The sequence below is a fragment of the Canis aureus genome, chromosome 8, assembly GCF_053574225.1.
Source record: "Canis aureus isolate CA01 chromosome 8, VMU_Caureus_v.1.0, whole genome shotgun sequence".
In the NCBI taxonomy this organism is placed as follows: domain Eukaryota; kingdom Metazoa; phylum Chordata; class Mammalia; order Carnivora; family Canidae; genus Canis; species Canis aureus.
The window spans coordinates 22679847-22704630 of NC_135618.1; the positions used below are offsets into that span (position 1 = coordinate 22679847).

Sequence of the window (24784 nt, forward strand, 5' to 3'; positions counted from 1 at the left end):
AAAGTAAAGACCAAGGTAGCCCACAGCCTCGCAATCCTCTCAATATTTCCCAAAGTTGGCAGATAATCAGAATCATGGAACTCTTGAAAAACACAAATTCTTAGGCTCTACTACCCAAAGAGCCTGATTCAGAAGGGCTGTGCTGGAGCCCAGAACCCTGTCTTTTTAAAATATTTCCATGGGTGGTCCTGTGATCCGATGGCTTGGGAATCACTGGTTTAAGTGATAGTCCATTTTTCCTAATGCTTGGTAAGAAAATTAAAGAGACGAGGGATCCCTGGATGGCGCAGCGGTTTGGCGCCTGCCTTTGGCCCAGGGTGCGATCCTGGAGACCCGGAATCGAATCCCACATCGGGCTCCCAGTGCATGGAGCCTGCTTCTCCCTCTGCCTGTGTCTCTGCCTCTCTCTCTCTCTCTCTCTCTGTGACTATCATAAAAAAAAAAAAAAAAAAAAAATTAAAGAGACGAGACCCAAAAAGATGACAGAATGGGGTCTGAGGGTTTCTTATCATCCCTCAGCATCTTCAGGGCTCTTTTCTGCTGCAGGAGTGTCCACAACCCTGAGAGTTTTTACTGGATGCTGAGACGAGAAGCCTTGCAATCCAGAGAGCTGTGAACTGCTTTGTGCTGAGAGCTAAGAAGGTGTCATGTATAGGCTCATTAGGATAATTTCCCTCTCTGTGTGTTTCATCCCCAGGCAACAATTAAGACAGAACACCCGAGTGAATCTAAATTACCTAAGTCTAGTTCAAATCAGTATTTCTCCGTCTATGGGTGAGAGAGGATGTATTTATTCCCCTCCTGTGGACATGTTTCCTCAATTCTCTCTCCCTTGGCAGACTAGGCCCTAGTATTTAGAATTTAGAAATACCAAGTTAAAAAGTTTATCAAAGACACAGACAGCTGTCAGCAATCTTTTTTTAAACTTATGAAAAAAATGCATGAAAGTATTACTCTAATCCTCAGGTCCAACCCTATAAAATTCCTATTGTTATCAAATTATCAAGTTCAATGAGATTGTAAACATGGCAGGTTCTGTTTTTGTTTTGTTTTGTTTTAAAGATTTTATTTATTTATTCATGAGAGACAGAGAGAGAGAGAGAGAGAGAGAGAGAGAGGCAGAGAGACACAGGCAGAGGGAGAAGCAGGCTCCATGCAGGGAGCCCGACATGGGACTCGATCCCAGGACCCCAGGACCCCAGAATCACACCCTGGGCCAAAGGTGGCGCTAAATTGCTGAGCCACCCAGGGATCCCCCCTGTTTTTGTTTTTTATCGAATATGTGGCCATTAGCTTGAATGGCAGCCTAGGTACCACTGCTCCTATCTTCAAAGCATCGCCCTGTCACAAAGGTATTCAGTACAAAATGACATTGCCAAGGGATAGTCTGATGGCTTTGCATCACGGTTCATTGGGTCGAGTGGTTTAGAGAAGTCTCCAAAGGCACCCCCTTTGACTTCCAAGCATCATGTCTGTCCCTCACATCCATAGAGATTTCTTAAGAGGTTAAATAGGAAGATACATAATTTACTTCAAAGTCTCCTTTTGAAATGTCTCCAGCTGCATATTATTTTTTAAATCACATTTGATAGTTCACAGTTACCAAATATCTAAAAAAAAAAAAAAAAAAAAAAACTAGAATCAATTATCTCATGGAAAGAATTTTCAATTATTTTCATATATAGAATTTCTTTTAGTCATGCTAGGAAGAATAATCAAAAAGTGGTAACTTTTTGTTCTACTTATTTTTCAGTGGGTGAATCCAGAAACTGATCCTACCAGCACTTGTGTAACTTGATCTATACACCAAGTCAGACAACCATATTATTTGCTCTGACATTATTTGCTAGAAAATGATGTGTAAATTTAATAAATAAGCAAGAGGCTATTAAAAGTAAATATCTCACAATGTGACTATAAATTTAGAAAATCAGTGGATACTGTGAAATGACAACATAAAGTTCTAATTCCATTTCCAAATATCTTTATCAGCACCAAGAAATCCTCTGGGTGGGAATTGTGCTAGTTTCTAGTGATGCAGAAAGTTATGAGACATGACTCTGTCCCAGTTGCTTACAATCCTGTTTGGAAAACAGACTTTCAACATGAAAAAATGAATAATAAATCACAGAATTTTTATCCGGTTTATTTCTTCACAGATCATCTTGATTCTGGCAAGAATCATTTGATGGAAAAAAACATCAAACCAGTGCTGGAAAGAGTTCAGATACTTTAAGTGGAGCCTTCAAAAAAAAAAATTCAAAAGAAGGCTGAACAAATTTACTTTATTCTGAAGTACTTGAAGAGCTTCACTTACAGTAATTTCTTAAGCTGAATATCAGGATTTGTAAACCTTTAACCCAAAATAGCTACCATTTCCTGACAGACTTTAATGTATCAAACACTTCACACCTTCACCTCTGTCTTCAATGAAGAGATTATTACTATTATTTTACAAATGTTAAAACAGAGACTTGAGCAGGATAGGACAGATACTATGGTAGATCACATTACTGGTCACCCTTATTTGCTCCTCTCTGTGTGCTGACAGATGTGGTCATATAATGCTTCAGCCAATAAAACGCAAGCAGAAATGATGTGCGTCACTTCTGACAGAAACATTAAGAGCCAGTGCATGGTTCATCATGCTTTCTCTCTTGGCCATGAAGCCCAGAATGGAAGCAGCCTAGACCACCTGGAGTAGAGCCATGGTCAATCCATGGTGGACATGCAGCATGAATGAGGAACAAAAGTGGGAGGTGATAAGCCACTGATATTTTGGGATTGATTGTTTCTGCAGCAAAACCTAGTCCATCCTGATCAATATACATAATAAATGACAAAACTAGGATTCAAATCTAAATCTGTTTAATTTGCAAGCCCTGAGCATAGACGAAAGGTGCTTGGCACACAGTAGACACTCCATAAACATTTGCTGAAGGAAGAAATACATAGCTATTGCCCAGAATCAAACACAATACTTCATATGTGGTTTGGTCCACATAAGAACCATTTGGAGTACAAACCCCTTTTTTTTTGCACTAAGCTCTATTTAAAGGCTTAGAGTGCATTTGCTTTTTTTTTTTTTTTGTCAAATATATTTATTTCTTTAACAAAATTGTATTGCCTATCCAACATGTACAAGCACAGGAGATGTCATGAGAGATAAGAACAGAAAAGGTAAAAATAATTGTCTTCTAGCTTTTCATAATCTCATGAGTGAGAGTCATGCATTCATAACCAACTATGTCTCAAAACAATGCACAGAGAGTTGGAGAGAGTGTGTTGTTGAATGCAGACTGAGAATTGAACTAGGCAGCTATGAATTTCAGTCATTCATTCTACAAATATATATTGAGTGACAGTGAGTTGGGTGTTGTGATTGTCTCTGCAGATACGGATTTAAAAAAATATATATCAGCCCCTGATCTCAAAGATCTCACAAGCTAGTATGAGCGACAGATTCATTAATAGGGAATTACAATAAGAGCTGTGATAAAGTCAAGCTCAGGAAGATATGATATAGAGGAATATGAAATAAGCCTGGAAGGATCAAAGAAGGGTTTTAAAGGAAGTGATCCTTGAGTTCTTAACAGATGAGTGAGTTTTTGCAAGATGATGAAGGGAACACACTGGTGAAGAGAGAAGAAACTAATTCAAATTCCAGTGAACAGTGGGTGAAAAAGGCAGGTCACAAAAACAAGATAGTCTGAAAAAGCGTGATTTGTTCTGAAAGACAGCAAGTGGCACGCTGTCTTAGCTTGGGTTACCATAACAAATTAGCATAGACTAGGTGGCTTAGACAGTCATTTATTTTCTCATCGAGTCATAGTGGAGGTTAGGGCTTCAACATATGAACTTTGAGGATACATAAACCTTCAGTCCATAACATAAATCATGGTGGAAAACACACTATAATTTGAGGAATAGAGGAGAAAGAAAATTGAGAGGTAGGAAGTATAAAGTATGGTGGACACTCATTAGATATACTCTCAGCTCACAGCAATTCCCAGTTCTTTGAGGATATCCTATACACAGGAGGGAATCCCTTGATGGTTATCCCTGTGCCATATGCTCCTCCCATGAATCTAGAAATCAAACGATTTATCTATGCTGGGCGGTCACTCAGAATATTATTCCTAGTAATTCTGAACCTAGAAGCAAGGGACACGGAGCCTGAGAATCTTTAAATTAAGTCTCATTAATGATAACCTTATAGAGAGAGGGTCCACCACAAACTGTACAATCAGCACAATTATAAGTGGTGGCCCTAGTTAAGGTTGTTTCTTTTTCTAAGTAAACTGTATACCCAATGCGGGGGTTAAACTCATGACCAGCCATGAGCCAGCCAGGCACCCTCTCTGTTTAAGGTTTTTTAACTGTAGCTACTGACATCCTCAGAGCTGTCCTGGTTCAGGTTCTGCCTGCCTTTTGGTTGTTCAATTCCTCCAATTCCATAAACTTATTCAATATTTCTCCAATAAACTACAGTCTTTTTTTCTCTTGAGTTAGCCAGAAGCTGGTTTTTGTTCCTTGCAGCCAACAAAATTTATACTATTAGAGATTATCATATCATGCTAGTATGTCTGGATTTTACCTTCAACACAATGGAGAGTCACTGAAGGGTTCTTTTTTGTTTTTAAGATTTTATTTATTTATTCATGAGAGACACAGAGAGAGAAGCAGAGACATAGGCAGAGAGAAAAGCAGGTTCTCTTCAGGGAGCCTGATGTAGGACTCAATCCCAGGGCCCTGGGATCACAACCTGAGCCAAAGGCAGACGCTCAACCACTGAGCCACCCAGGTGCCCCTCACTGAAGGGTTCTGAAAACAGAAGTAACAAGGTAAGACATTTGCTTTGGAATGATCATGCTTTTTGTGGTATGACAGATGGGTAGATTGGAATTATAGAGATTGTTTAGAAGGTTGTTATAACATTCTAAGCAAGAAATAATGAGGTCAGAAGGGATAGAGAGGATGATTGGATTTCAGAACTATCAAGAAAGAACCAACAAGAGCTTGGTGATCCAATGAATAAGTAAGAATTGGTGCATTATGAGTTAAAGATATCTACAGAAAGTCGGGTCCCTGTGACTGGGGAAATGGAAAACTGCCATTCAGTCGAGGGAGAAGACTCGGGCAGACCGTAATGTGAATTTTATGTATGACATACTGAGTTTGGGATAGTGGTCAAACATACAGCTAAAAGTCTCAGCAATTAGATATCCTGCTTTGGAACTTAGGAGCAAGATTTGACCTCTAGACTTAGGGACCCTCTGCTTACAGGCTGTTCATGCTGGTAACCATTGGCAATGGATAAGAGCACCTGGAGAGATGTGAAGGGCATTCAATAAGAGGAGGATGAGAAGAAGGAAAAGGGTGGAACCTCTGGTGACAGGAGGTAATATTGAACTGAAAGGCAAGACAGTAGAGGGTTTCAAGAAGGAAATAGACAACATCATCAGTGCCTTCAAGAAGCCAAATAAGGCAAAGCCTGAAAATTCAATCACCCTGAGAAATTAGGAACGTGTTGCTGACCATGGAAAAGGAATGTCAGTGGACAGCGTGAGACTGAAAGAAATTGGAGTGAATTAAAGTGAGAAAGAAGGGGTGCCTGGGTGGCTCAGTCAGTTGAGCCTCTGACTCTTGGTTCTAGTTCTGGTCATGATCTCATGGGTCATGGGATCGAGTCCCATGTTGGGCTCCCTGCTCAGTAAGGAGTCTGCTTGAGATTCTCTCCTCTGCCCACCCCCACTCGCTCTCTCTTTCAAATAAATCCTAAAAAAAAATAACTAAATAAAGTGAGATAGGTAAAATGGCAGTGTTAGATCCTCCTTTCAGTTTAAGCAGGACTGAAACTATATTTATAGTTTAGGAGAAAGGAGATATTGACTAGGGACACCTAGAAAGGTCAGAAGTGAGGTTGGAGATTGTAAAAGAGTAGTGACACCCCAGGTACAGATGCATGTTCCTCTCCTTCGGTGCTAGGTAGAAGGGGGACAAGGTGGATAGTTGAATTGAGTCAGGATTGAAATTTCTCTAGTTGGCATGTAGAGAAGAATGAGGAGACAAGCAATTGAGAGTATTAAGCAAGAAAGAGATTGAAAGACAAATGTATCTTTGTTTTTAAGCTACCTGAAGAAGGGAATGAGGACAAAAGGAGACTGAGAAACTGGCAGTGGGGTGTAGGAATCAAGGGCTTTAGTGTTTTTGTTTTTTCAGAGGTGTTTTAATTTATTTATTCATGAGAGACACAGAGAAAGTGGCAGAGACATAGGCAGAGGGAGAAGCAGGCTCTCTGTGGGGGGCTTGATGCGGGGATCACAACCAGAGCCAAAGGCAGACACTCAACCACTGAGCCACCCAGGCATCCCGCTTTAGTGTTTTTTTAATGCAATTATGAAATACATATTGATAAGGTTAGGAGATTATGCTCAGATACTAGAGTTAAAGATTTCAGAAATGGGACAATTCTAATTGATGACAAGATCTAAGATGTGATAAGGAGTGTCAAATAGAAAAACTAGATAACAGGTAAAGACAAAGGGTTCGTGAGGCTAGGCTAATTGCACATGTTTATATGTTGGTGAGAATTCATTGGAGGAGAGTGTGTTAGTCAGTAGGAAACAAACAAAATACTTTGGGATCATTTGAGGAAAGGACTCTTTACAATGGTACAGTTATAATATAGGGAACCTATAAGGGATTGTAGAGTACCTTGAGGCAAGAAGTAGTGGAGCAATGACCTCAGATTTAAAAGGGTGAGGGAAGGGAGAAAATACCGGAACCCAGAAGGAGAAGGCTGTCTTGAGAAAGCAATAACTTTGCTCACAAGAAACAGCCAACCCGAAAAGACTTCGAGGTGAAGAAGTCAGAGCTCCTATCTCAAGCTCCTACCTGTACTCTCAGATCTCCTCCTGGGACTTCTCATTGGCCATTCCCTCCCCCAAAGAACAAAAGGCAAAATCACCTGCTGATATAGTTCACACAGACTTCGCCTCCCCCAGCGAAGGCAGGGTAGAGAAGGATAAAAAGTGGCTCTGGAGAGGCAAACAGAGTTATCTAGCCTAGTGAGGTTAGAGAAAGGCAAATTGATAGTGTGGATTTTTGACAAGATGGGATGGGATGAGATCTGAGTCTTAGGTAGATGAATGAGGCTTAAAATAGGAAAGATATTCCTTTTATTATGTGAAGAGAATTGATAGAGGGATGGGTTCCATTTTGTCTGTGAAGCAAAGGTCACCAATTGAGATTGAGTGGGGGAAGAGATGATGTTATCATTAAGGAACCTAAGAGAAAGCCAACTAGAGAATTAAAGAGGATTACTGACCATCCTGAGAACCCATAAGAGGTCTAGTCATGAACCTTGGGTGAAATCAACCTTCCCTTTGCATGATTTTCAAAAATTTACTGCCATTTAATTGCTCATGTATGTTCAAGCATGGAGAAAACAGATAGTTAGGTTCCATGAACTAAATTTTTGCCAAATGAAAGCCAGGGAGTTTTTGAAATGATGAACCATAAATCTAAGTTACAAAGGGAGGAAAGGGAAGGTAGGACGGGACTAATCCATATGGAAAGACTGGAGGAGTTGCTAGAAAACCACGTGCCCTCCTGGGTGGCTCAGTGGTTGAGCATCTGATGCCTTCAGCTCAGGTCATGATCCTGGGGTCCTGGGACTGAGTCCCACATCAGGCTCCCTGGGGGGAGCCTACTTCTCCATCTGCCTATGTCTCTGATGCTCTTTCTATGTCTCTCATGAAGAAATAAGATTAAAATATTAAAAAAAGAAAAGAAAAGAAAAAAGAAAACCGGGTGCCCTGAGAAGGCATCATTGAACAAACTAGCAGCAAAGGTGACAAGTTGTAGAAAAGAAGATGATGCCTGAATTCATGATTTTGAAGTTTACAGTGGTCTGCAAACTTGAGATTGGTGAAACTGAGTCAGAACCATCCACCTACCTGGCCTTTCATGGGGATTTATTTATCAGTAGGATCACGTATTAGTAGCTTTTTCTTTTTTTTTTAACTCACGTACATACACTTTAGAAAGCTTTATATTGCCTAAGTATAAAGAAGTAAAATTTCTTTTAAAATAGCATGTATTTTCTTTCTATTATAAAAATATGTCCATTGTAGAAGATATAAATGGTAAATCATTTCTAGTTGGACTAAGAGTTTGTGGTCATTTCTACAAAGATTGAGCACTGGATCTTTGACCAGAAAAAAAAAAGACTTTCTTATTTGTTGTTCCATAGAAAAATCACCTTGACTTTGATCATTTTCTACATATATTACCAGACTTAGGAATACCAGGCATGAGGAAAGTGAGGATGTGTACTAAAGCTGTCTCTAATTCTCTCTCTTTCTGTTTCTCACATTCTCTCCTTAGATTTGTGTTTGTGTTCATTGGATTTTACATAAAATAAATTTGGCATAGTTCTTAATGATTGTTTTTGTTTTTTGGCTTACAATGTATTAATAAAAACATTTACTAAAGGGCAGTGAAATAAGTGTCCTCAGGGTCAAGAACCTATGACGCTATTTGCCACAAAAATAGATGGAGACATAGAAGAGTAAATAAGTTATAATGAATTCATTTGTACGGTCTCACATATTTAATCTTGCAAACCCAACTCATGACAATACATTTATGAAAAGAAAACATTAAAAAACTTAGAAAGTAATAATAAACACTACGCTGCTGAAACTCCACTCCACCACAACCTCAGTTCTGGTTTGGATGTAACACAAGTGTTTTAAATTGCACTGGGTGGAGGCCCTGGCAGGAAGGAAGCATCGGATATTGCTGGAACATATCTTTGTTTGAGCAACAGCTAATGAGAAAGGTCACCATTATGCTTTGCTTTTAAACACTGTGTCTGTTTTGAAATGAGTACTGAACATTTCATCACAAATGCTGATTTATAATCATTGAAGTACACAATCCTGTAATATTCACTTTTTTTCTTCTAAGTGGAGGATAAAAATGAAAGCCTATGCTCTCGTCACTGTTTTGATCAGAATATGTCAGTAAAAGATAAAATGACTTCCTATTTACTGGCTCGGGGTTCTTGGCTCTTTACAAAATTCCAATAGTGGATTTAAAGAAAATGAAACCTTTTTTTCCCCTGAAGTGTCAGCATTACTTGTATTCTTGTTAAACTCATTGCCAGTGTTTGAGACGTAAGACTTTCTGGACTTTGTTTCCCAACATTTTATTGCATGTTTAGTGGGTCAAGTCAGTGGCACTGAGGTCCTAAGAAAGAGCTTAACTTTTTTCTGTGCTAAATGTTTACTGTCAAATGCAATAAACTTCAGAAGGTCTCCTTCCAGGATGGGCCGATTTAAGTCAAGGATGGTAAAGGCAGTAATATTAGTAATAACAGTAAAAGCAGATATTTCGGGTACAACTTTGGGAGGAGGGGAGGAATCTTTTAAATCTCTCCGTTTATATTTTTGGTTTTCCCTGTTGGCCAGGCTCTTGTATTCCCATGTCCGCAGCACGTTCCACTGTGGGAGCCTGGAGCTCTCAGAATAAACTTTGGGAAAGGCTGGGTCCACCCTCTGGGGATGAGGGAGCCAGAGGGAGGAAGGGGAGGGGGTAAAGGAAAAGGCAAGGGGACGGCCGTCTTCCTGTGTTTGGATGACCTTTCCTTATGTTTATCTGGCGGGACTGGGCAGCTATGCTGGGTTCGGTGTCAGTCTGCCATGTTGGCCCCATGTGATCTGTCTCTGAGCTTCATGTGGGTAAAGCTTTGCTTCTGCTGGAAGGACTGGATTTAAATCTCTGAAAAAACAAAAGTGTACAAGTCTGGAAGGGTTGAGTGCCTGGAGAAAGAAGGCTTAGCAAACACACACATAAGCCTGTGGCTAATGGGCTCCTAGGGGAGTGATCTGGGTGTGTCTTGGAGCCATTTGAGGCAGGGCCCCCTGTGCTTCTGCCCTCCCGCAGGGCACCAAGCTAGAGATCTTCCTTCTGCATCCTCAGCCTGTAGCACAGTGCTCCCCACCTGCAGGTCCTCCGTTAATATTTCTTAAATGAGTAAATAAAGGAATGAATGAATGAGCAGCCATTGAGCAGTGCCTGGGGTCGTACCATTCCGAATGTATCCTCCAGTCCCTGCTCCAAGGGCCCTGGGGAGCAGCTCCACTTCAAAGCCACCATTTCCAAGCCTCTCTCTGCCTCGCATTCCTAATGGGTGAATCACTTCTTCGGGGTGGCTGGGGTGGCTGAAACGACTCCTCTGGTTTCCACCAGTCCTTTGCAGTGTTGACCCCTCACCATGGCCTGGCCTTGGCTTCGGGGTCACTCCCCAGAGAAGCCATCCCTTAATGCCCTCACCCTTCTCTGTCTAAATTAGGGGCCCCCCTCAGAAGCTTCTTATGAAACTCTGTTTTCTTCGTAGTGTGTAAGGCAATTTTCTAATTATGTTCATTTGTGTAATAATCCACGCTGTGTCTGCTTTCTCTACTGGATTACACACCCCTTAAAGATGGGGAGCCAGATCTCTTTTCTCATCACTGTGTCCTGGGCACCTAGCACGGTAGCTGACATAGAGTAAGCACTCAGCATGTGTTACATGAATGAATGAGCCCGACAAGGAATGGATTATGTTTGAAAGGAGAATGCGACGTTACTGAGTGGAGGTGGAGGAGAAAGGGCAGAGTTCCAAAGCTCTATCCCAGTCAGGCCTCGGACACTTTGTGGGTCTGAGATTCTGGAAGAGGACAGAGCGGTTAACAGACATAAGCAGTATTGCGCACCTACCTTTGGAAGCTGGCTAGCACTCGGGGTTCCTGGGAGTACCGGTAATTTCCTCTCTTCTACCCAACATAGCAACTACTACCTTTTCAATAATGGAGGGGGTTTTTGGTCACCAGGTATCCAAACCGCAGAAGGACTCTTGACTTCTCCCTCTTCCTCATACCACGCAGCTTCATAACACTTCTGATTAGTTTCATCCTTCCCATTCCACCGAGGGCCACTTGATCCAGTGTACTAGTCAGGGTTCGTTCTCTTGCAAATTCTAGAAATTCAACTCCAATTAGCTTAAAACCAGGAATGTATTGCGTCCTGTATCTGGGAAGTGGATGAGGGCAATTGGCTTTAAATGTGTCTAAATCTCGGGGTCAGATGATTGCTCAGAACTCCACCTGTCTCGTCCTGCTTAGCTTAAAATGGGCAATTATCACTCCTGGGTCATGACCTCCTCATAGCACCAGAAAGGACTCTGACTGCATCCAGGAGACCACTCTTGAATCAGTCCCTGTTTGGGGGGAAGGGGCAAGTCTCTGATTGTCCTGACTTGGGGTAACATGCTTACTCTTGTGGCTCTTGTATGGAGGGCAGGGGACAGCTTTAGAATCATAGAAAGAGTCCCTCAAGGAAAAGATGGATTGTGTTACCAGGATGAGTTGAGGAAGTGCTGCTAAATAATCAAGAACAATAGAATGTCTTCCTGCAATAGTCACCCTGTGCCAGGTGCAGCGGTAGGTACTTAACCTATGAGAGAGAGAGAGAGAGAGAGAGAGGCAGAATGTTAAGGGGTGATAGGGATGCACTACAGAACCAGATTGCTTCAGTCTAAATCCTTACCTTTTTGGGGCACCTGGGTGGCTCAGTGGTCGAACATCTGCCTTTGGCTCAGGTTGTGATCCCGGGGTCCTGGGTTTGAGTCCCACATCAGGCAGAGACATGGAAACTGCTTCTCCCTCTATGTCTCTGTCTTTCTGTGTGTGTCTGATGAATAAATAAAATCTTTTTAAAAATTTAAAAAATAAATCCTACCTTTTCCTCTTATTAGTGATGTTTTTTGGGGGGCAGATTAACCTCTTTAAGTCCAATTTTCTCATGATGAAACAGTGATATAAGACATTCAATAGAATATTATCCAGCCTTGAAAGTGAAGGAAATTCTGACACATGCTACAACATAGGTGAACTTTGAAGACATTATGCTAAGAGAAATAAGCCTGCACAAAAGGACAAATACTAAATGAGTCCAGTTATATGAAGTATCTAGAGTAGTTGAATACATAGAGACAGAAAGTGGAATACAAAGGGCTGGGCCTGGGTACAAGAAGTTACTTTTTAATGAGTATGGACTTTTACCTTGGGAAGATAAAAAAAATTCTGGAGATGGATAGTGCTAGTGATTGCCCAACAGTGTGAATGTTCTTAACACTACTGAATCTTTAAAAGAACTAAAATAGTCAATTTTAGGTGTGTATATTTCACCAGAACAAAATGAAATGGTGATGCAAGGATTAAATGAGACAACAGGCATAGATGTGAAATATTAACTCCATAATAACCCTTAGAATGAGGTATTATTTTTAATTTAATTTATTTATTTGAGAGAGAGAATGAGCAAGTGAGAGAGACAGAGCACAGGCAGAGGAAGAGGGAGAAGCAGACTCTCCACCAAACAGGGAGCCCAATTGAGCCCCGGGATCATGACCTGAGCTGAGTGTCCAACTGACTGAGCCACCCAGGTGCCCCAGAATGAGGCATTACTATCTCTACTTTTATCCACTAAATGGAGACTTGGAAGTTGAGCAACTGGTTCAAGGCTACCCAGCTAGAAAGTGGCAGAGCCAGACTCAAACCTAGTACGTGATCCCTGAGCCCTACTGCTTTCCATTTCTCCCCAACACACTGCTTGCTTGCTACTATTGCCTGATTAATATTTTAAAATGCTGCTTTGATCATGTAAAGCTCCTGCTTAACAAAAACTTAAGGGATCTACCCCTAGTCTAAAACCCAAATGCCTCCTTTGGGCTCAATTGTCCTTGCAATCTGACCCCAGTTATTTTTCTAGCTTCACCTCAAGGTCAACGCTCTGCTTCACCCTGGCCTGGGCTAGCTATATCCATAGCATATCCTGGTTCTGCTGGGACGATGTTGAGACTCAACCCACCTTTCAATGCTCATGTCAAGACCCAACACCTCCAGAAAGCCTCATTTAACTGAAAGAAAGACATTGGCACTTCTTCCCCTTACCCGCCTTCGTATTTACTGTTTGATAGCGATACATAATGTAGTGATTTCGTAGAAGTTCTTATTTCAGTTGATCATGTCTTATCTCCAGCAGGCTATATGCTCATGGAAAGCAGGGATTGTGTTGGTTCTTTACATTTTCTTCGATGCCAGCTTAGTGTCTTGTATTGCGTGGCAACTTTAATAGCAATTTCTTAATGATGCTGATGCAGGAAATATGATTAATGATGACTAATTCACACAACCATGATCTGGACTAAGGAAAAGCATGTATTATTCCCTTTCTTGGTAGAGAAGGTACAGGAACTTTTCCCTGTACTTTTAGGCCAATTCAGAACATAATGGCTCCTAGTCAGCTTGGAAATAAAAAGATTGAGTCTGGTCAAAAAGGTGATCTGCTGGTAGGTCTGTGTGAGAGGTAGATGTCTCTTGCTGATTAAATTCTGAGAAGCAGAAGCAGGCAAAACCATTTACAAAGCAACCAGAGACAAAGCAGTGTTGTTTGTTTTGTTTTGAGCACATCCTAAAAAAATATAAAAAGTCATTTCAGGTTCTGCAAATAGTGTCTACTGTGAAAATACTACAGTCTCCACATAGGTACTGGAAATGTTATCATAGTATCTTCAAGCTCATAAACCTTTCTAAATGACACTGTTCTTACCCCCCCAGCCCCTTCGAAAATGGTAGTCCTCTGTGAACTTTGGAAAAGATCTGCAGAAGCTCCCCAGGAAGAGACTCAAGGTCAAGGTGCTAGAAACAGTGCCAGAGCTGATATTCAGCAGAAAGCCCCAGTGCAGTAGTTTTTAGTGGTTATGAGGTTTGTCCTGGTTGGCCAGGTTCCCATTATTTAACTATTTTGAACACCATCCCTGGGCAAAGGGATCAGCACTGAAAGTTCAGGTAGTTCTATTTGGTAGGGGCACAGAGCACCAATGGGAGACTGACAGATGAGTCCGGCAACACAGGTAAGGACCAGAACTTGAAAGAATTCAAACCAACCATTTAAGCAGATAATCCACAGAAAATTGTTAAACAGAAAATTACCATTGAGTACATTTTCAGAAGATGAGCAATGCCAGTTAACAAGCTTTTATAATACTGAGAGGTGGTTAAGACTTTAAACCAAGAACTTGGCAGTGCCAGTGGATAAGAGGTGATAGATATAAAAGATATATTTTTAGGCAAAATTGACTAGATTTATGATTGGATGGAGGTAATGGGAGAAGAAGTGTCAAGGGGAGTCAGAATCTGAAATGTGAATTTTCTAATTGATGGTATGTGCCAAGAATACATTGATGTTTCATGTTTATTTTTCCTCTCTTACCTCAAAGTTCAGGGAATAAGTTGTGGTTGATCATACAAAATACATGAGCAGAGTAGTTGAACATGAGGCTGCAGGCAACTCTTGAAAACTGTGGTCACCTAATTTGGCCACATTTTGGTTCAGTGAGTCTACACAGGAACAACAACTTCTTTCAAATTACGTGAGTTCAGTTTGTCATGACTGCAGCAGATATGGAGAAGGTTCTGAAAGCTGATGGCAACTATGAAACAAAAGCCAAGATGCCTTTGGATGAGGCCACCTCCAAACCATCCCACAGGACATGATTGCTGCTTTGCAGTAGTTGATTGCTGGGTGTCATTGGGATTGATACAGCTACTTTGGGTCTTTCCCCACCTCTGAGGCAGTCGGGATGGGTATGGGGAGCATCCCACAAATCTGGGAAGCCCCAGAAGAGAGGCTGAGTTATATCCCCAAGGTGGAGCTGAGAATCACCTGGGTTTGTGGGGAGAGAAAATGGAAAAATATGATTTTATGAATATCAGTCATATCCATCAAACCCATCATCATATCCCTGATGAAAGCCTTCTTTAATAGTTCTTAAACTTTGCTTGTCTGAGTAAAGGAAAATATAATAAACCACAATCTGAAACATTAGTAGACGTTTACATTTCATCTAGATCTTAGATCTTCAACTTTAAACTCAGGATTTTATTTTGAATGATATTTCTTCAAAATAGCAGCAATTTCTCCCCTCGATGAGGACCAAGACTATAGTATCTTTACAGTTTTAAAAATAAACTGTTCTTTGGACCTGCAAAGAAATATTCAGATGTCATAACCTGAAAATGCCTCAGAATTTTCCCACACTCTAACAAATCCCTAAACAGCCAAATGGATATGCACCAACATTTCTAGATCCCCCCTGGGAGCACATTTGAGAATGCTTACTACCGAAGAAAATGTTAGGGAAATATACACACTCAAAAAATAGTTTAGGGCAGCCCGGGTGGCTCAGTGGTTTAGCGCCACCTTCAGCCCAGGGCGTGATCTTGGAGTCCCGGGATCGAATCCCACGTGGGGCTCCCTGCATGGAGCCTGCTTCTCCCTCTGCCTGTGTCTCTGCCTCTCTCTCTCTGTGTCTCTCATGAATAAATAAATAAAATCTTAAAAAAAAAAAAAAAACAGGAGTTTACACCAAACTGCTCTCTTGTCAACACAAGACAAGTATCTCAGTATAACATGACAATATGTATAAGGTAAATTATTTATACAATGCCAAGAGCATGTAATTTAAACTTCTTGCCCACAAGTTAACATTTTTGTTTTATTAAGTTGTTTAAAGAAACGAAACAAGGGAGTAAATGGAAAAAAAAGAAGAAGAAGAAGAAGAGAGAGACAAACCAAGAAACAGACTCTTAACTCTGGAACAATCTGATGGTTATCTGAGAGCAGGTGGGTGGGGGAGGGGAAAATAGGTGATGGAGATTAAGGAGTCCACTTGTGGTGAGCACCGGGTGATGTATGGAAGTGTTGAGTCACCCCACGGTACACTTGAAACTAATGTTACACTGTATGTTAACTGTACTGGAATCCCTTTTTTTTTTTTTTTTTTTTTTTAAGATGTTTAGGAACAAAACAAGAAAGTTGCACCTCTATTTGGTGAATGGGAAACAGGTATTTCTATTCCATCTTTACTGAATGCAAGACAAAGAAATCAAAATATCTTAATTTCTTCTGTCCCTCCCTCCCTCTGTTAGGCTTATCTTGGTCACACCCAACCCCAACATGAGTCCAACTAAATGGTTCTTCTGCTTCCTCCTAAGCAGCTGAGCACTGATGGAAAGTATCAGCCACACTGGACATAGGTGCTGTTGTAAATTCTGGGCTGCTTCCTCATCTGCAGGACGATCTAACTGCCATCCATAACAGTTATTTCACACTTCGCTCTCTTCAAACATCTGCTCTTCTCCTCCATGCCTTATTGTGAATTAATCCAAATGCTTTGGATAAGATTTTGCTACAGAAAATATGGGACGCCTGGGTGGCTCAGGGCATGATCCTGGGGTCCTGGGATTAAGTCCTACCTCGGGCTCCCCACAGGGAGCCTGTTCCTCCCTCTGCCTGTGTCTCTGCCTCTTTCTCTGTGTCTCTCATGAATAAATAAATAAAATCATATAAAAAAAAAGATTTCATTATGGAAAATACAAGCAAATCATGACCAAAACCATGAAAGACTTTTATCATGGAACATGAAGTGGTTTGTCCAAAAAGTAAATACGGAAGGCTAACCAAGAAAATGAGAAAAACAAAAATGACAGAGGCAATATGGCCCTCCCAGCTATCAAACAAACTATAAATCTTCCATAATTGAATAATGTGGACTCACTGAAATAGATAATGCACCAATGGCACAGGCCAGAGGCCACATATAAGAATATAAGATAAGATAAAGGTAGCATTTCAAAATACAGGGAAAGGATAGGATGGTTAGCAAATGTTGTTGGAAAAACTGGCTATCCATTTGGAAAAGATAAAGTTTTATCTCCACTTCTCACCAATTAAAAAAAATGGAGATTTAAAAAGTGGTGTGTTAAATACAAAACAAAATTATAGAAGTACTAAGCAGTAATATGGAGAATGTTTATAATTTTCATGGTAGGAAAGGCCTCACAAAGCAAGACTTAGAACCAAGAAATAAACAACAAAAATTTTTGACAAACTGTCACTGGTATACCCAATGACTTAGCCTTTAAGAAAGTCAATCTGGCAATATCTACGAAAATGTTCCGATCCATTCCTAAGATTCCCTTCCTTAAAAATATTCACATATGTACAAAGATGTTCATTGTAATAGTCTTTGAGACAATAAGAAAGTCAAGATGATCTCACTGTCCTATAGCAGAGGAATACTTTAAATAAATCACAGTACGTTCATGCAATATGAAACCTACAAATCTTCCCCCCAAAACGACGTGGATAATAATGTATTGACATAAAAATACCTTCCAACAGAGAGAGTGGAAGAAAATCACATATCAGGACACTAGAATATGTACCTCATATTTACAAAATATATCAAAAACAAACAACTATGTGTATGTGTGTGTATTTGTATTACAATTTTACATATATAATGCATAGAAAACAATTTCAAAGGATCCACATCAAAATGTAATTCCCAGTAGTCCTGTAAGTTGGGAAATTCAATTTAGAAAGATGGCAGATATTTCAGTTTTTACTATACCTACATCTGCTTTGTTTGAATTTATTACATTGAACATATATTCTAGTATACCTCCATAATTGAATTAAAAATTAAAAGGGTATCTAAGTATCTAAGTGGCTCAGTCAGTTAACAGTCAGGCTCTTGATTTTGGCTCAGGTCATGATGTTAGGGTCCTGGGATCAGGCTCCAAGCTCAGTGGGGAATCTGCTTGAGGATTCTCCCTCTCACTCCATTCCTACCCCCGCTCACTTGCACATGCTCCATCTCTCTCTCTCTCAAATAAATAAATAGAAATAATCAGAGCCCATTGCACATAGCAAAGGCAAATATTGTTGCACTAAACTATTGCTTTCTGAAACATTTGTTTCAATTATATGTGTGTAGAGCACATGCTGAATCACAGTGTAAAATATAGTTCTTTCTGGGAGTTGCATTTTTTTTTAAAAAACAATTTAAGCAATTTTGCTCTCATGAATTCTTTTCATTAGCTTCTAAACAGGCTCTAGTATCTTCCATCTCTGAAAATTCTCCATGAGCTTCACACATCTATCCAGCTGCTGTCTTTTTGACTCAGGTTTGTGAGAGTGGGTCTATGAGAGATTCCCTTGTGCAAAGTGTGTAACTTCCCAACCACTTAACACACACTCTCTCTGTTTCTGTCCAGTCTTCAACTCCAGCTCTTGTATGGTCACCAATAGCCTCCATGGGGAGGGAGTGTGCAGTTCACAGGCCCATGCCCCATTTGATGACTCAGCAATATTCTACACTAAGGGGAGGCTACTTCTTCCTTCCTCCTACACTGTCTTCTCTTGCCTTCTATGAGAATGCTCTCTTTCCTGGTTTTCCTTCTGCCTCCCTGCTTAATCCTTCTCAGTCTCCCTTGGTGGCTTCTCATTTGTGAGCCACCTGACTCCGAAATGTTAGCATCCTTTGAGGCTGGTCCCTCCTTACTCTCTACTCCCTCTCTAAATGATCCACCATTCTCAGGAGGACAGTAACCATCTGTGCTGCTCCCTACTCTATACCCACCCAGCACTTAACACAGGCCTGGGAATACATTTAGTGTTTAATAAATAACCATTGAGTGCATAATAAATGACCAAGGGTCTCTTGACTACTGATCAGATTCATTAATTCTTGCTGCCATGGAACCTTGTATATGTGCATTTAATTGTCTTAAAATCATTTTGAAAAATACTCCTGAATTTAGGAGTGTAATTTTATTTTTTATTTTTTAAAGATCCATTTTTCTTTGTTTTTAATTTTTTTTTAATTTTTAAAATCTAAAAAAAATTTAAGTTTCTTGTTTTAAAGATTTTATTTATTTATTTATTTATTTATTTATTTATTTATTTATTTATTTATTTATTTAAGAGAAAGAGGCAGAGGCATAGGCAGAGTGAGAAGCAGGCTCCTCACAAGGAGCCAGTTGTGGGGCTCCATCCCCAGACAAAGTCCACTCACCCTGAGCCGAAGGCAGATGCTCAACCGCTAAGACATCCAGGCATACCTCTTTCCTTTTTTTTTTTTTCAAGATTTTATTTATTTATTTGAGAGAGAGAGAGAGAGAAAGAGAAAGAGAGAGAGAGAGAGAGAGAGAGAGAGAGAAATAGCATGCGCATGCGCACATGCACAGGAAAGCAGGAGCAGGAGGGAGGAAGAGGGGCGAGAGGGAGAGGGAGAAGCAGTTTTCCACTGAGCAGGGATCCCAAGGCCAGCTTAATCCCAGGACCCTGGGATCACGACCTGAGCCAAAGGCAGATGCTCAACCACTGAGCCACCCCTGGGCATTGTATTTGTTAATTCTACAGAAACATATAGTGTCTGGAAAAAAAAAAATAGAAAACTAAAGTCTAAAGTCCACCCTCTTTTTCTACAAAGAGGTGGTTTATGGCTATAATATGAAAGTCAAGTCATGTCACCATCTTCTTTGTTCCCGTTTCTGTCAGATGGGGTCATATCTTGTGCACCATTTCAAATCCTCCTGACCCCATCTTTGACTCCAGCCACTGCTTCAGGAACCCAATCTGAGTAAATTTCAAAGGTATGTGACATGGCCTTCCACTTTGTGCTCATGTGGGTGCAGCCCAGTCAATGCCCAGCGGGCCACCCTTGATCAATAGAGATGGGAATCTAAAACTCTCCCCCTTGAAGTGCCCTGAGGGGACAGTTCTGAAATTCTTGTCATAGGGCTCCTCAGAAGGTCACATGGGATTGAGCCGCAGTCACCTGCAGCCCCTACTGTCCCGACCAACTTAGTATCATACCCTTGAACAGGCCTTCCATCCTTCCTTCTCTCTAATCTCACTCCCCAGGATCACATACCCAGATATATAACATGGGGGCCATGCACGCAAGTCTTTGGCTCAGACTTTGATTTCAAAGGAGCCCAGATGCAGACTAGGGGTGAGCTCCTTCCTTTCAAATGAAATGAAGGAATATTTCCATACAGAAACACTGATGGATATTTGTTTCACACTTTCAGGCATTCTCTCTCATTGCCCACAAAAAACTGATGGGGGAGATATCTCTACTTTCACTTGATAGATGAGGAACACTGAGGCTCAAAGACCAGGGTCACATCAGCTAAAGAACGGTAGAACCAGGGGGTACCTGGGGGGCTCAGTTGGTTAAGTGACTGGCATTGGCTCGGGTCATGATCCCAGGGTCCTGGGATTGAGCCCTGCATCGGGCTCCCTGCTGGATGGGCAACCTGCTTCTTCCTCTCAATGCTCTCAAACGCTCTCTCCTTCCTTCTCTCTCTCTCAAATAAATAAAATCTTAAAAAAAAAAAAAAAAGAATGGTAGAATCAGGACTTAGCAAGAGTTCTCAGAGGAGAAATCAGTGCGGGCTTTGCTCTGACACAGCTGCCTTCTATCAGAATATTTGCAGAGGGCTTTGATCTCTGGGCCTACCCCCTCTGGAAAGTGCTCTTTCTAGCTTATCAGCTCTCTGCCACAACACTCACAGCTGTTCCAAATACATCCAGCTTTTTCCATCCTCGGATACACCATGCATGGGGGATTTTTTTTTTCCAAGAAGTTTTGTTGTGAAGGAATACAAAGGACCACAGCGGTAGCTGGAGAGGGAAATGCGGATCAAGGAAAGGTTTTTGAAGGTGAGCAGATGCATGAGCTGAAGGGAATCATCTGGGAAAGAGAGAGGCGATGCAGGAGAGAAAATAGGTAAGAGGAGGTGAGTACGGCAGTACCAGTACAGAGACTGGCTTTCAAAGGGTAAGAGTCAAGTCCTCCGTCATAACTCGAGGAGAGAAGAAGAAACTCCAGTGAATAAGTTCAGGTCTCTGGGTAAGTTAAGATCTTCCTTATGCCAAAATACAAACCAAAAGGTCCTTCCCCGGATCCTACCCCGCACATTCTGTGAAAGCAGGGGCCGGGCCTGATTTGTCTACTACTGCTGTATTCTAGTCCTGACCTTGTGGAAAGTTCTCAATAAATGTAAATGATTACTGAATACATAGATGTAAATAAGTTATACATTCCCCCTCACCACCAGAAACTTCCGGGACTAATAGTAATTGATCTAGAATGGATAAAAATGTCATTACGAATTTTATTCTTAAGGAGGTGGGCAGGGGGTTGGGGTGACTGGGTGACGGGCACTGAGGGGGGCACTTGATGGGATGATCCGCACTGGGTGTTATGCTATATGTTGGCAAATTGAACTCCAATAAAAAAATAATAATAATAAAAAGAATTTTATTCTTATTTATTTATTTTTAAAAGTTTTACTTATTCATGAGAGACACAGAGAGAGAGGCAGAGACATAGGCAGAGGGAGAAGCAGGCTTCTCTCCGGCAGCCCAATGCGGGACTCAATCCTCCCCTCCTCCCCTGGGATCATGACTGATGCTCAACCACTGAACCACCCACGTGCCCCAAGTATGATTTTTAATAAGAGTTGAAATGATCCACAAAGAAATCTTTCCTCTAAACTTTGCTATCTAATATGGGCAAATATACACATGAGGTCCAAAAAACGCCAACTCCTCAGGTATGGGGCTGCAGAGGCCTTGCCTGGCAGCAGTACTTGAACAAGGAAGACACAGGGGTTGTAGCCAGAGAGCTCAAGGTGAGTTAGCAGGGGAGGAACGAGACCCATGGCTTCCAGTATCAGTGAGAGAGGGTGTCTATGACCAGGGCAGAAGAGATCCCTACCTACTTCAGTAGGATGGAGTCTTTGTTTTAGGTTGTTTCCAGGTGCCACCCTTTCAAAGGAAGAAGATGGAGCACGTTCAGTAAAAAGCAACTAGACTTTTAAAAAATATACATGAAACATTCTTCAAACATACCCGTGAAGAAACTGGGTATGTTTAATTCCAGCAAAAATACTCAAGAGGATCAGAATGGGGATTTTCAAATATGTGAAAGGCTGTGCCACCTTTGAAACTTCAAAGCCAACTATTCCTCCATCGCCCTGGGCCTCCAGTTGACTGGGTCCTACTACCTCCTTTTCACGATCTCACTTTCCTGTTGACTGGCTCAGATTACATAGGCTAACATGGTAAATCAATTTCCTGTTTATACCCTCAAATTTCTCACTCCTTTTTTCTCACTCCATCTTCTGCTGACTTCAGGGTTAAAGTGGGGTTCAAGAGGCTGGGTGGCACCTCATGATCCAAGACCTTTCTTTCAACTTATGACTATCATGAGGAGAACTTCCTTCCCCATCCCTGCTGTTTTCTTCCATGTGAGGGACATACATTAGTGTCACATTCCTGGCCTCCTTCTCTCTCACTTGCCCTCGTTCCTCCCCCAGATAAAATGATATACCTGATTGGTGACTTTAGTGCACCAGATAGGAACACCCTCTTGCCTTTCTCTTCTTGGCAGTGAACTGCCTACAGCAGGTCTCTTCTTTTCTTCCCTTCCTCCTCCATGCTGTTAAGTTTCTGGTGAAGCTCCTTGGGGGTGTCTGGGATGGTCCACTGAAGCTTGGACCTGAGCGAGTAGGCCTAAGTAGTAGTATCCAATTCTGGGGTTCAGTGTATCAAAGTTCACTTAGTTCTCAACTCAAAGTCATGTTGTCCAGCTGATTCTTCCCTACATGCTGAAGGGAGCTTGCTGCCCGCAAAGAACATCCATTTCTCTCTTTCGTGGAGGATGAGGGCTGAAGGCCCCAGTGGAGCCAACCTTTCCTTCCTGCTCTCTGTCCTCCCTACCTACCTCCAAGCCTGACCCTGGAGAGAATGTGCCTCACTGTACCTATGCACCTAGGACCAGGTTAACTGTGACACATGTGTTTGTGGATGAATTAAAAGAATAGGTGCTATGTGTTTTAAAGCAAAGCACACTTAAAGGGAGGCCTGGGGTTTGGTGGTTTAATCTCTATGACCCAACAATGACATCAAATCTTAAGTGACCTCAAACCCTTAGTGCTGCCTGGAGATCCCAGCCAGTTTCCTCAGGTGACTTACTCTCCCTGTCTCCTAAAAAGAGGATTTCACTGGTTCTCCTCTCTCCTCCAAACTACCTGCTTGCTGAGAAAATAAAAGCACAAGAGAGCTTCTGCAGAGGTATCACTAAGTGTGTCAGATGTCTGTATCTGCATCCTTTTATTCTGCTGCCCTCCTGTTGCAAGACCCTGTCTGCAACTGTCCATGTTCCTCTCCAAGGCCAGCCTTCACCTGTGCCCTGGATCTCTTCCCTACCCCCACCCCAGGCAAAGCCCTTGCTCTTGCTCCCTGAACACCAGACCAACAAGGGATCGTTGTCAACTATCATCCTTACAGATGAAGTTTCCTTTTTCCTCCCTGGCTTAGGAGGCAGCCTTGAGCTGGTTGGGTCTGATGTCCCTTCTCTGACCCTTCTCTTCTCTTGCGGCTCCTTTAAATGTGGGTGGTACCCCCCATTTCTGACCTTCTTCTCTTTTAACACTCTAAACTCCTGTTAATCATTATCTTAAGATGATATCAATAGTTTGAGAAAGATTAGCAAAAATGCTAGAAGGAATATTTTAATAAGCAAAATGCACTTTGCTTTGCATTTTAATGAGAATCCTGATTTTGATGAGGAAGACAGGATTGAGCCTAGCTCTGCCACTTACCAGTTTTGTGTCTGTGTGCAAGACGCCTAACTTCTCTGAGCTTCCACTTCTGCAGTTATAAGATGGGGATAATGATGTTGTACCCTACATACATTATCTTAATGTATGAAGTTTGAATGCTCTATGTGTGGAAAGGTTTTGTAGAATATAATCTGATCCATAGGATCATAGGCTCTATCATGACAGACAGATTCTATCAGACAGATACAGCATAAAAAGGGTCACTAAACCATTGTCTATAGGGAATAATAACTGATACAAGGAATTGTCTTTTCATTTCTTTCTTTTTTAAGATTTTATTTAAAAAAAAGATTTTATTTTTTATGTAATCTCTACACTCAACATGGGGCTCACACTTACAACCTCAAGGTCAAAAGTTATGTGCTCTACCCACTGAGCTGGTCAGGCACTCCTCGTTCTAGTTCTCTGTACTTCCGGGGAGAAGGTTGTATGTGTAGGTCCACGATGCCTTTTAGGTCCTTTGTCAAGACCCAGTCCAATCAATAACGTACTGTAATGGCCCATGGACACAGGATGGAATCCTCAAATAGTATAAAAATGGGCAACTGACAGATTGAGCTGAAATGCCTCTTTTGCTCAAATCAGCCAGGACTCCATTTCTCTCCTAGAAGTCAACAGTCCTAGAAACTTTATTGACTTCACTCACACCAGCCAGGCCTGTTTGCTGATGATAGTTGGAATCTGGCTGAATCATCCCCCCCAGTAAAGGGGGCTCATTTGGGGTTTTGGGCAGGCACATCAGCACATTCCTATGTAAGAGAGGGGAAGTTTAAACATATTCCAGACTTAACTTGCTTTTTAGCTGCAGATCAGACAAGGAGCCGACCTTCGCTGAGTTTTGTTTGTTTGTTGTTTCTGGTTTTTGTTTTGCTTTTTCCCCCATAGCCTAGAAGTACGTACTTTAGGGGGGAAAATCCTACTGTTTTACGGTGGTTCCATGACAATCCAAGCTATTTGTTAAAAGTAGGAAATAGTTTAAGCTGTTCAGCTGAGATTTTAACAGCTCTTGTCTAATCGTTAACATTCAAACCTCCCTAACCAGAACATTTGTAAGGGATGACTTCTTAACAGGATCTGAAATCAACCTTTTCCCAAAAGGCCTGTTAAAAATTACACGTTTGGAATTTTGTCCCGGCCTGAGTCAGCTGCTGAATTCCCTTTTGATATTTCCTGGGCAGTGGGGT

The 24784-nt window shown here is 41.4% G+C and overlaps 2 long non-coding RNA genes across 6 annotated transcripts in view; one reads left to right on the top strand and one right to left on the bottom strand.

Annotated features, from left to right (window-relative positions):
* Positions 1 to 8197: 8197 nt before the first annotated feature.
* Positions 8198 to 22832, bottom strand: LOC144318481 (uncharacterized). 5 transcript variants are annotated; one of them, XR_013384411.1, is made up of 7 exons: positions 22307 to 22832; positions 21692 to 21741; positions 14326 to 14778; positions 12922 to 13524; positions 11599 to 11742; positions 11327 to 11505; positions 8200 to 9789 (listed from the first exon to the last, which is right to left on the bottom strand). It is a non-coding gene; the product is annotated as an uncharacterized LOC144318481 (long non-coding RNA). The 5 variants fall into 5 exon arrangements; XR_013384409.1 differs by having other exon boundaries at positions 8202 to 9789; positions 10771 to 11505; XR_013384408.1 differs by having other exon boundaries at positions 8198 to 11505.
* Positions 13871 to 24784, top strand: part of LOC144318482 (uncharacterized) — a 33275-nt gene continuing 22361 nt past the window's right edge. Inside the window, exon 1 of the long non-coding RNA XR_013384413.1 lies at positions 13871 to 13966. This is a non-coding gene — a long non-coding RNA (uncharacterized LOC144318482). The remainder of the gene's footprint in view (positions 13967 to 24784) is intronic.